Source organism: Tursiops truncatus, chromosome 2, assembly GCF_011762595.2.
Source record: "Tursiops truncatus isolate mTurTru1 chromosome 2, mTurTru1.mat.Y, whole genome shotgun sequence".
NCBI classification, from domain to species: Eukaryota; Metazoa; Chordata; class Mammalia; order Artiodactyla; family Delphinidae; genus Tursiops; species Tursiops truncatus.
In genome coordinates this window covers 58033586-58046611 of record NC_047035.1, presented here as the reverse complement: position 1 = coordinate 58046611, position 13026 = coordinate 58033586, and positions in this window count along the sequence as shown.

The window sequence follows — 13026 nt, the reverse complement described above, 5'->3', positions numbered from 1 at the left end:
CACGCAGAGACAGGGGCAAATCCAAAGCTGAACCCCAGGAGCTGTGCGAACACAGAAGAGAAAGGGAAATCTCTCCCAGCAGCCTCAAGAGCAACAGACAATCAACTTGATATACCTTGTATCTGTGGAATACCTGAACAGACAACGAATCATCCCAAAATTGAGACATTGGACTTTGGGAAAAACAATATACATTTTTTTCCTTTTTCTCTTTTGGTGAGTGTGTATGTGTATGCTTCTTTGTGCGATTTTGTCTGTAGAGCTTTGCTTTTACCATTTCTCCTACGTTCTGTCTGTCCATGTTTTGTTTTTTGTTTTAGTATCGTTAGTTTTTAGTGGTTGTTATCATTGGTGGATTTGTTTTTTGGGTTCGTTGCTCTCCTTTCTGTCTTTTTTTTTTTCTTTTTTAATTACTTTTTAAATTTTTTTTACTAATTATTTTTTAATTTAATAACTTTCTTTCTTTCTTTCATTTTTTCTCCTTTTCTTCTGAGCCGTGTGGATAACAGGGTCTTGGTGCTCAGGCCGGGTGTCAGGCCTGTGCCTCTGAGGTGGGAGAGCCGAGCTCAGGACATTGGTCCACCAGAGCCCTACTAGCTGCATGTAATATTAAACGGTGAAAGGTCTCCCAGAGATCGCCTTCTAACCACTAAGACCCAGCTCCATTTAACGACCAGCAAGCTACAGTGTTGGACACCCTATGCCAAACAACTAGCAAGACAGGAACACAACAACACCCATTAGCAGAGAGGCTGCCTACAATCATAATAAGGTCACAGAGACCCCAAACACACTACCGGATGCAGTCCTGCCCACCAGAAAGACAATATCCAGCCTCATCCTCCAGAACACAGGTAACAGTCCCCTCCACAAGGAAGCCTACACAACCCTCTGAACCAACATTAGCCACTGGGGCAGACACCAAAAACAACAGGAACTACGAACCTGCAGCCTGTGAAAAGGAGACCACAAACAGAGAAAGTTAAACAAAATGAGAAGACAGAGAAACAAACAGTAGATGAAGGAGCAAGGTAAAAACCCAGCAGACCAAACAGATAAAGAGGAAATAGGCAGTCTACCTGAAAAAGAATTCAGAGTAATGTTAGTAAAAATTATCCAAATCTTGGAAATAGAATGGAGAAAATACAAGAAACGTTTAACAAAGACCTAGAACTAAAGAGCAAACAAACAATGATGAACAACACAATAAATAAAATTTAAAATTCTCTACAAGGAATCAATAGCAAAATAACTGAGGCAGAAGAACAGATAAGTGACCTGGAAGATAAAATAGTGGAAATAACAACTGCAGAGCAGAATAAAGAAAAAAGAATGAAAAGAATTGAGGACAGTCTCAGAGACTGCTGGGACAACATTAAATGCACAAACATTCAAATTACAGGGGTCCAGAAAAAGAAGAGAAAAAGAAAGTGACTGAGAAAATATTTGAATAGATTATAGCTGAAAACTTCCCTAATATGGGAAAGGAAATAGTTATTCAAGTCCAGGAAGCACAGAGTCCCATACAGGATAAATCCAAGGAGAAACATGCCAAGACACATATTAATCAAACTACCAAGGCTTCCCTGGTGGTGCAGTCATTGAGAGTCTGCCTGCTGATGCAGGGGACACGGGTTCGTGCCCTGGTTCGGGAAGATCCCACATGCCGCAGAGCGGCTAGGCCCATGAGCCATGGCCACTGAGCCTGCGCGTCCAGAGCCTGTGCTCCGCAATGGGAGAGGTCACAACAGTGAGAGGCCCACGTACCGCAAAAAAAAAAAAAAAAAACTATCAAAAATTAAATACAAAGAAAAATATTAAAAGCAGCAAGGGAAAAACAACAAATAATATACAAGGGAATCCCCATAAGGTTAACAGCTGATCTTTCAGCAGAAACTCTGAACAGCAGAAACTCTGCAAGCCAGAAGGGAGTGGCAGGACACATTTAAAGTGATGAAAGGGAAAAACCTACAAGCAAGATTGCTCTACCAACCAAGGATCTCATTCAGATTCGATGGAGAAATTAAAAGTTTTAGAGACAAGCAAAAGCTAAGAGATTTCAGCACCACCAAACCAACTTTACAACAAATGCTAAAGGAACTTCTCTAGGCAGGAAACACAAGATAAGGAAAGACCTACAATAACAAACCCAAAACAATTAAGAAAATGGTTATAGAAACATACATATTGATAATTACCTTAAATGTAAATGGATTAAATGCTCCAACCAAAAGACACAGACTGGCTGAATGGATACAAAAACAAGACCCATATATATGCTGTCTACAAGAGACCCACTTCAGACCTAGGGACACATATAGACTGAAAATGAGGGGATTGAAAAAGATATTCCATGCAAATGGAAATCAAAAGAAAGCTGGAGTAGCAATTCTCATATCAGACAAAATAGACTTTAAAACAAAGACTATTACAACAGACAAAGAAGGACACTACATAATGATCAAGGGACCAATCCAAGAAGAAGATATAACAATTGAAAATATTGATGCACCCAACATAGGAGCACCTCAATACATAAGGCAAATGCTACCAGCCATAACAGGGGAAATCGACAGTAACACAGTCACCAATGGACAGATCAAACAAAATGAAAATAAATAAAGAAACATAAGTTTTAAATGATACATTAAACAAGATGGAGTTAATTAATATTTATAAGACATTCCATCCAAAAAAAACAGAATAAACTTTCTCTCACATGCTCATGGAACATTCTCCAGGATAGATCATACCATGGGTCACAAATCATGCCTTGGTAAATGTAAGAAAATTGAAACTGTATCAAGTATCTTTTCCAACCACAACACTATGAGACTAGATATCAATTACTGGAAAAAATCTGTAAAAAATACAAATACATGGAGGCTACACAATACACTACCTAAAAACCAACAGATCACTGAGGAAATCAAAGAGGAAATCAAAAAATACCTAGAAACAATGACAATGAAAACATGACAAACCAAAACCTATGGGATGCAACAAAATCAGTTCTAAGAGGGAAGTTTATAGCAATACAATCCTACCTCAAGAAACAAGAAAAATCTCAAATAAATAACCTAACCTTACACCTAAAGCAATTAGAGAAAGAAGAACAAAAAAACCCAATGTTAGCAGAAGGAAGGAACTCATACAGATCAGATCAGAAATAAATGAAACAGAAATGAAAGAAACGATAGCAAAGATCAATAATATTAAAAGCTGGTTCTTGGAGAAGATAAACAAAATTGATAAACCATTAGCCAGACTCATCAAGAAAAAAAGGGAGAAGACTCAAATCAACAGAATTAGAAATGAAAAAGGAGAATTAACAACTGACACTGCAGAAATACAAAGGATCATGAGAGATTATTACAAGCAACTCTATGCCAATAAAATGGACAACCTGGAAGAAATAGACACATTCTTAGAAAAGCAGACCCTTCTGAGACTGAGGCAGGAAGAAACAGAAAATATAAACAGACCAATCACAAGCACTGAAATTGAGATTGTGATTAAAAATATTCCAACAAACAGAAGCCCAGGACCCGATGGCTTCACAGGCAAATTCTATCAAAAAAACCTATCCTTCTCAAACTCTTCCAAAATACAGCAGAGGGAGGAACACTCCCAAACTCATTCTACGAGGCCACCATCACACTCATACCAAAACTCTTGTCATCACAACGTTGTCACAAAGAAAGAAAACTACAGGTCAATATCACTGATGAACATAGATGCAAAAATCCTCAACAAAATACTAGCAAACAGAATCCAACAGCACATTAAAGGATCATACACCATGATCAAGTGGGGTTTATCCCAGGAATGCAAGGATTCTTCAATATACGCAAATCAATCAACATGATACACCATATTGACAAACTGAAGGAGAAAAACCATATGATCGTCTCAATAGATGCAGAGAAAGCTTTCAACAAAATTCAACATCCATGTATGATAAAAATCCTCCAGAAAGTAGGCACAGAGGGAACTTATCTCAACATAATAAAGGCCATATATGAAAAACTCACAGCCAACATCATCCTCAATGGTGAAAAACTGAAACCACTTCCACTAAGATCAGGAACAATACAACGTTGCACACTCTCACCAGTATTATCCAACACAGTTTTGGAAGTTTTAGCCACAGCAATCAGAGAAGAAAAAGAAATAAAAGGAATCCAAATCGGAAAAGAAGACATAAAACTGTCACTGTTTGCAGATGACATAATACTATACATTGAGAATCCTAAAGACGTTACCAGAAAACTACGAGAGCTAATCAATTAATTTGGTAAAGTAGCAGGATACAAAATTAATGCACAGAAATCTCTTGCATTCCTATACACTAATGATGAAAAATCTGAAAGAGAAATTAAGGAAACACTCCCATTTACCATCGCAACAAAAAGAATAAAATACCTAGGAATAAACCTGCCTAAGGAGACAAAAGATCTGTATGCAGAAAACTATACGACACTGATGAAAGAAATTAAAGATGATACAAACAGATGGAGAGATATCCCATGTTCTTGGATTGGAACAATCAACACTGTGAAAATGACTATACTATCCAAAGCAATCTACAGATTCAATGCAATGCCTATCAAACTACCAATGGCATTTATCACAGAACTAAAACAAAAAGTTTCACAATTTGTATGGAAACACAAAAGACCCCGAATAGCCAAAGCAATCTTGAGAAAGAAAAACGGAGCTGGAGGAATCAGGCTCCCAGACTTCAGACTGTACTACAAAGCTACAGTAATCAAGACAGTATGGTACTGGCACAAAAACAAAATATAGATCAATGGAACAGGATAGAAAGCCCAGAGATAAACCCACACACATATGGTCACCTTATCTTTGATAAAGGAGGCAAGAATATACAATGGAGAAAAGACAGCCTCTTCAAAAAGTGCTGCTGGGAAAACTGGACAGCTACATGTAAAAGAATGAAATTAGAACACTCCCTTACACCATACACAGAAATAAACTCAAAATGAATTAAAGACCTAAGTGTAAGGTCAGACACTATCAAACTCTTAGAGGAAAACATAGGCAGAACACTCTATGACATAAATCATAGCAAGATCCTTTTTGACCCACCTCCTAGCAAAATGGAAATAAAAACAAAAATAAACAAATGGGGCCTAATGAAACTTAAAAGCTTTTGAACAGCAAAGGAAACCATAAACAAGATGAAAATGCAACCCTCAGAATGGGAGAAAATATTTGCAAATGAAGCAACTGACAAAGGATTAATCGCCAAAATTTACAAACAACCCATGCAGCTCAATATCAAAAAAAACAAACAACCCAATCCAAAACTCGGCAGAAGACCTAAATAGACATTTCTCCAAAGAAGATATACAGATTGCCAACAAACACATGAAAGGATGCTCAACATCACTAATCATTAGAGAAATGCAAATCAAAAATACAGTAAGGTATCACCTCACACCAGTCAGAGTGGCCATCATCAAAATATCTACAATCAATATATGCTGGAGAGGGTGTGGAGAAAAGGGAACCCTCTTGCACTGTTGGTGGGAATGTAAATTGATATAGCCACTATGGAGAACAGTATGGAGGTTCCTTAAAAAACTAAAAATAGAACTACCATGCGATCCAGCAATCCCACTACTGGGCATATACCCTGAGAAAACCGTAATTCAAAAAGAGTCCTGTACCAAAATGTTCATTGCAGCTCTATTTACAATAACCAGGACATGGAAGCAACCCACGTGTCCATCGATAAATGAATGGATAAAGAAGATGTGGCACATATATACAACGGAATATTACTCAGCCATAAAGGGAAACGAAATTGAGTTTTTTATAGTGAGATGGATGGACCTAGAGTCTGTCATACAGAGTGAAGTAAGTCAGAAAGAGAGAAACAAATACCGTATTCTAACACATATATACGGAAACTTAAAAAAACAACAAAAAAGTTTCTGAACAACCTAGGGACAGGAGAGGAATAAAGACGCAGACATAAAGAATGGACTTGAGGATATGGGGAGGGGGAAGTGTAAGCTGGGACGAAATGAGAGAGTGGCATGGACATATATACACTACCAAATGTAAAATAGATAGCTAGTGGGAAGCAGCCACATAGCACAGGGAGATCAGCTCGGTGCTTTGTGTCCACGTAGAGGGGTGGGATGTAGAGGGTGGGAGGGATACACAATAGGGAGGAGATATGGGGATATATGTATATGTTATAGCTGATTTACTTTGTTATACAGCAGAAACTAACACACCACTGTAAAGCAATAATACTCCAATAAAGATGTTAAAAAAAATGTGAAATCTCTGCCAAATGCTGAGTATATCCATTACAATTATACCATTGCAACCTGAAGAAAATACAACTGGCATGCCAAAGATACAATGGATCTGAGATGGACTTCGTTAGAACTCCATATATTACCTGACCTCTGAATACCCCCTAGCCTAACATGGCATTATAATTATACTAATTACCTGTGTATCAATAGCAACTCAGATCTTGTATCCAATAACCTTAAAAAATCTAGGAGTTATCTTTTCCATCCATTCTTGATTTTTTCTGTATATATAGAACATATATAGTGAATATATATGCAGAACATATATATTCCATATGTAAGGAAAAGATCAAACATGAATGAGCTGAAGGTTGAGGTTAGCTTTCTCTTTGTGTGTGCATACACACACATCGATATATGTTCATATATAATGTGTATATAATATAAAATATCAAGAATATATGTATATATATGCATGTAGATCTATAAATATAGGGAGATATGGAAAAATATTGTTATCTAGATAAAGATAGATATGGATGCAGATATATTTACAGACACAGATATAGATATACAGATACAGTCCTTGCTGGCTGCCGCCAATTTTTACCCCTATAAATACCAAATTCTCTTAGCCAGCTCCAAAGATCCCACATAGATCAGGGCTCCCTTGCTACCATTCAGCCTTGCTACATATTCGAGTCCCAATCTTTTTCTCATAAAACTCTCTAGAGGCACTCATCAGCAATCCTTACTTTGAAGATAGACATGGGCTTAATCCTGGCTCTGCCACTCAGAAGCTATAACATACCCACAACGCTTCTAACAGTTAAGTTCTTCCACTAAGCCCCCACAATTCTGGAATCCTATTATCCCTATTACTAAAAAGCCCAATTCTTTAATAGCATTTAATAGCATTTCCTACCATCACCTTGGCCTCCAGAGGGCAACAATTAATGAGCTTCTCAATAATACTTGTGCTCCTCTCTTATCAGGGCATTCCATATTGACTTGGTAATGTTCCCAAGCTCTCCTATGGAACATAATCAGCTGGGGAGTTTGGGGTCCTATGGAGTATATCCATTCTAGCATGCCTACTCTAATCCTTTTACCTTTTCCTCTAAAGTCTATCACAGCAGTTCTGGCATCATTTCATGTGTGTCATCACTTTTATAAAGCCTCCAAGATCCATCTAAGCAGTGTATTAGAACAATCTCCTGGGTCCTTGATAGGATTTAAATCCTATGTCACAGGAAAGAGTTCCCATATGAACAAACTCACAATTTGGGGAAAATCTCTACATAATCTCCAGCTGGGCTTATAAATAAACAAACTACCTCCCCTTTAGCTAGTTTCTTTTTTTTTTTTTTTTTCTTTTCTCTTTTTTCTATTTGGTCTAGGCCTCTCAAGATCGACTTTCAAATTCTCAGGCACATTCTCCCAGTTCTTGCCAGTTAGGTTAGCTAGATCCTACAGCTTCTTTAGCACATAACCCTGCTCTTCCTATGATAGGCCCAGAAATACTCCATTTGAATTCTGATGAGATTTTCCCCAATTGTGGGACTCTGTGGGTTCAAGGTTTTTAACTGCATATATCCAGGATACCTATCCCAAATCTCACATCTGACCACTTTCCTTTTAGGTCCCTGACTTGCCAAGGCCAAATAATAAGGCTTCTTTGAAATTCGCCATTCCTAAAATTAATATTCAGCTCTATCTGCTATCCAGATGCCGAGAGGGATCTCTTGCAATGCTGCCAAGGAGGCCCTCTCACTCTCACACTTCCCATGAAAATGTGCAAACTGAAATAATGGCATTACCTAATGACAAAATATGAGTGAAAATTAAAATACTTCTAACATTTATTATTGGCACAGACATAAGCAAAAGGAACTCATATGTATCGCTACTATAAATCATATATTGAGAATGTAAATTGGTATATTCACATTCATTTGAATAGAAACATGGGACTAATGTGATAAATTCGATTATTGTTCAGCAAATAGTTATTCCCCCTTCTCCTCCAACCTCCACAAAAGAAGCATGTTTCACCATAACTTTGATATTGGGTTTGGCCAGTGATCTGCTATAGTCAATGAGAGGTTAGCAAATGTGACATGAGCAGAGACTTCAAATATGCTTAAAAATCTGTAAAAGGGAAATGAATAGGATCAAGTAGCTAAGTCACACTGCACATTCTGAAGAATTCTGTAATGTGTTAAAAATGAATGTTAACCTAATTTTCAACTTGCTGTAGTTATAATTGTGTTAAACTCTGCTACTCTTTACAGAGCTTTGTAACCTATTCAAATGCTTTTTCGGAATAAGATAAAATTAAAATTCTTTGAAGATATTGTTGTTATCCCCAAATATTGCCACCAACTATTACAGGCTCCTATCTAGTGCAGTAGAAAAAGAGTACGCTTTGGAAACTGAAAGGCCTTGGGTTCATATACAAACAGCTCATGGAGCTCAATATAAAAAAAACACACAACCCAATCGAAAAATGGGTGGAAGGTCTAAATAGACATTTCTCCAAAGAATACATACAGATGGCCAAAAAGCACATGAAAAGATGCTCAACATGACTAATTATTAGAGCAATGCAAATCAAAACTACAATGAGGTATCAACTCACACTGGTCAGAATGGCCATCGTCAAAAAAATCTACAAATAATAAATGCTGGAGAGGGTGTGAAGAAGAGGGAACCCTCCTACACTGTTGGTGAGAATGTAAATTGGTACAGCCACTATGGAGAAGAGTATGGAGGCTCCTTAAAAAACTAAAAATAGGGCTTCCCTGGGGGCACAGTGGTTGAGAGTCCGCCTGCTGATGCAGGGAACACGGGCTCATGCCCCAGTCCGGGAAGATCCCACATGCCGCGGAGCGGCTGGGCCCGTGAGCCATGGCCGTTGAGCCTGCGCGTCCGGAGCCTGTGCTCCACAACGGGAGAGGCCACAACAGTGAGAGGCCCGCGTACCGCAAAAAAAATCACAAAAAAACTAAAAGTAGAACTACCATATGACCCACCAATTCCACTCCTAGGCATATACCTGGAGAAAACCATAATTTGAAAAGATACATGCACCCCATGTTCGTTGCAGCACTGTTTACAATAGCCAGGACATGGAAGCAACCTAAATGTCCATCAACAGAGGAATGGATAAAGAAGATGTGGTACATATATACAATGGAATATTATTCAGCCATAAAAAAGAACAAAATAATGCCATTTGCAGCAACATGGACCTAGAGATTGTCATACTGAGTGAAATAAGTCAGACAGAGAAAGACAAATATCATATGATGCTGCTTATATGTGGAATCTAAAAAAAGGGTACAAATGAACTCATTTACAAAACAGAAGTACAGTCACCAATGTAGAAAACAAACTTATGGTTACCAGGGGATAAGGGGTGGGGGGTAAATTGGGAGACTGGGATTGACATATACACACTACACTATATAAAATAGATAACAGGGCTTCCCTGGTGGCGCAGTGGTTGAGAGTCCCCCTGCCGATGCAGGGGATGCGGGTTCGTGCCCCGGTCCAGGAAGATCCCACTTGCCACGGAGCGGCTAGGCCCGTGAGCCATGGCCGCTGAGCCTGCGCATCCGGAGCCTGTGCTCCGCAACGGGAAAGCCCACAACAGTGAGAGGCCCGTGTACCCCAAAAAAAAAAAAAAAAAAGATAACAAATAAGAACCTACTGTACAGTACACAGAACTCTACCCAATACTCTGTAATGGCCTATAGGGGAAAAGAATCTAAAACAAGAGTGCATATATGTATATGTATAACTAATTCACTTTGCTGTACACCTGAAACTAACTCAACATTGTAATCAACTATACTCCAATAAAAATTGTAAAAATAAATAAATGAGACAATAAACTGTAAAATGCAAAAAAAAAAAAGAAATATGCTTGTCCTCTAGGGTTCCTACATCGTATTACAAGAAGAATATGTACACGGTAGCCACTGATCCAAGAATGATAAAAAATATTTGGGGAGGACTTTGACCAAACCTTCAGCTTAGAGCAAAGCCCTGCCAAGTGTAGCCTGGATCAGCTGAAGGGCAACCAACTTGCAGACACATAAGTGAAAAATAAATATCTTCTGTCCTTATGTCACTGAATTCTGCAGTGATTTATCACACATCATTATTGTGAAAATAAGTGATTAATATAACTTATACTATGTGGCCTGGAAAGTCCACTTATGTCTAATCCCCACACATGTGTATAAGGAGATATGTAAAATGATGTTCGTGGCTGTACTATTTGTTCTACAGAACCTCCCTCACCTGCAAGTTTACCATTCTTTATGTTATATTGACTTTTGAAACATGTGAGCCAGCCAGCACTATCTGAGAAGGGTTTATCATTTTTCTGACCCTGGGTAATGTGACTGTAAATTTCTTTGGCTTTCAGCCTCACAACAATGCTGTCCACTACCCTTTTTAAAAAATTGGTTGCCATCTTATGAATCCATAAATTTAGCCACATTTCAGTCTTTTCCGTAGCTTCATAACACACAGTAGACGTTACAAAGTGGTCTCATGTACAGTCAGCAAGTTTCCTCTTCCCTTTTCTTGATATACCACATTTTTGCTTCATTAACATTGACTTTATGGCCCACAGCACTCAGCTCATGCCTGAATGAAAATAACTCATGCCTGAATGAAACCCATCAAACATATTTTCTCCATACGGCACATCACAGCATACTTGCACTTGAGAACACTAGACAGCACTTCAGTACTACACTGGGAACCATTTTAAATGGCACACTCACCAAAAATGTGAAAAGAAGCAAGCACATTGTTTAAAAAGTGGCACTAAATAAACTACAAAAGGACACTTGTTTACAGAGTACGAGAGCTGAAACAAGAGGGCGGAGCATCGCCTTATTCAACCGCAGCTGAAAACAGGTGTAATGGGCAACTCAAAAATTTTGTGCCTCTGTGCAAGTCAGTAAATGACCATGAAATTGCCATGAGTATTGATTTTGGTATTACAAATAGATTTCGGCGTGTAGGCAAATTTGCAAATACATACACCATGTATAATGAGGAGTGACTAAATTTAGTTTTAGTAAAATGTAAAAATATGCACAGGAATGAAATTACCAAATCAGGATAGTTCCTATGTCTTGCAAGAAAGAGACAAAAGATACTTATGTGGGTCTTATTTTTATCTTTAATATTTTATTTTTAATAGAAAAAAGATTTTAAACAGATATTGCTGGTGTCTCTATCATCTCTAATAAGCATAACTGCCTCTAAGTTTTGGAATATTTGAAACGTTTTCTAACTTTACATATTAAATTTTAAGTATATTTACAAATTCTCTTTGAAGAAAAAAATTCATGGGAACTGGGAACTAGAGCTGGACAATTAGACTTGACACAGAGGGCAGATTCTGAGCTCTCAGCTAGTCAAAGCACAAATCTGGTAAATGAAGCCACAGAGGCACAGATCTCCATTGATTCCTGAAAGGGTCTCTTACCTTTCATTTAGAAACCATTCAACTGTTGTTTCAAAGAATATTTTGATTGTGGGTTACTAATATTTTCAGTGTTCAGTTCATTTAAAAACTTAAATCCATTAAAGTATCCTGAGAAGGCAAGCAAGCACTGAATTACTGATACCATATTCTCCACATATACCTCCTACAGTTTGGACCAGCTCCAAAATGGTGACCCTCCCCTCCTTACAAAACATCGACTTATTTCTTACCTGAATATTCCATCCAAATAGAATGCCTGCTATTTTCCTGGTCAAGGGGTAACCTGGAATTACTGGTTGAATATTCTGACTGAAGAACAGGATGTCTTTAGTTACTGCTTTTTCACACTGATTACTGTTATATTTTTCTATCGTACATATTGACCCTTTCCAAATCTTGGTCATTGAGGCTAGAAATAATACTTAGAGCAATCTGAACAAGCTCAAAAAAGACCATGATTATTGTCAACATTCAGAAACTGAATCATATACTCTAGTGCAGAATCAGATTCGATAGGAACGTTGCATAGATGGAACAGCTAGAAATTTCAAGAGGTGTAGACCTTTTTTTTTTTTTTTTAACTGTAACCCTCAATTAAAACACGTTGAATAGGTTCCAGCTTTTGTTCCCACGCAAAAGCTCCACCCACTTGGCATCCCAGGAAGCCCTTTGAGTTCATGGCTCTTTTAGTTTTAACCATTTAACTTAGATACAAACAGAACCATTTCTGAAAACAAAAAAATGGGTATTTTATAGTCAGATATGTTGTGTTTGAACCCCAGTGCCCAACTTGTGAGCTGGCTATTTAACTTCTCTGAACCTGTTTCTTTATTTGAAAAATGCTGATACAATACCCTCCTTGTTAGGTTTTTATGAAAATTAAGTGACATAATACACACCAAATGTGTATTATGCATACACAGAGTGTCAGTTATAATGCCAGGCACATAAATAGGAGCTAAAAAAAATTACTTCTTTTCTTTTCTTTTTTAATTTTTGAATTTTATTTTTTTCTACAGCAGGTTCTTATTAGTCATCCATTTTATATACATCAGTGTATATATGTCAGTCCCAATCTCCCAATTCATCACACCACACCCCCCCCCGCTGCTTTCCCCCCTTGGTGTCTATACGTTTGTTCTCTACATCTGTGTCTCAGTTTCTACCCTGCAAACCGGTTCATCTGTATTCTCTTCCTTTTTTTGTAAAATA